This window comes from Buceros rhinoceros, unplaced genomic scaffold (genome assembly GCF_000710305.1).
Source record: "Buceros rhinoceros silvestris isolate BGI_N320 unplaced genomic scaffold, ASM71030v1 scaffold15662, whole genome shotgun sequence".
In the NCBI taxonomy this organism is placed as follows: Eukaryota; Metazoa; Chordata; class Aves; order Bucerotiformes; family Bucerotidae; genus Buceros; species Buceros rhinoceros.
This window is the reverse complement of record NW_010399586.1, coordinates 24858-25168: the sequence shown is the minus strand read 5'-3', so window position 1 is coordinate 25168 and position 311 is coordinate 24858.

Below are 311 nucleotides of genomic sequence, written 5' to 3'. Positions count from 1 at the left end.
CGATAGCGCCGTCCTGAGCATGATCTGGAAAGCACTTGCCGCACAGTAGCGGGTTTAAGGCAGGAGCCGGCACCCTGTGCTTGTCCGGCACCGGGCTCTACATTCTGCTCGCCGGCAGGTGGGGGTTTGCCTTTGACACAAAGACCCCGCTGTTCCTCCATCAGCGATCTATTAGTGGATGCCCTGGCAGCTCACTTAACCTCGTGAAACAGGTGGCGCAGCTCCCTGCCCGCTGACATCGAGGAATCCCCTCCCGCCTCCTTCCGTCGCTGTTTTTTTTTTTTTTTTTTAAGTTGCTGGAGCCGTTTGCT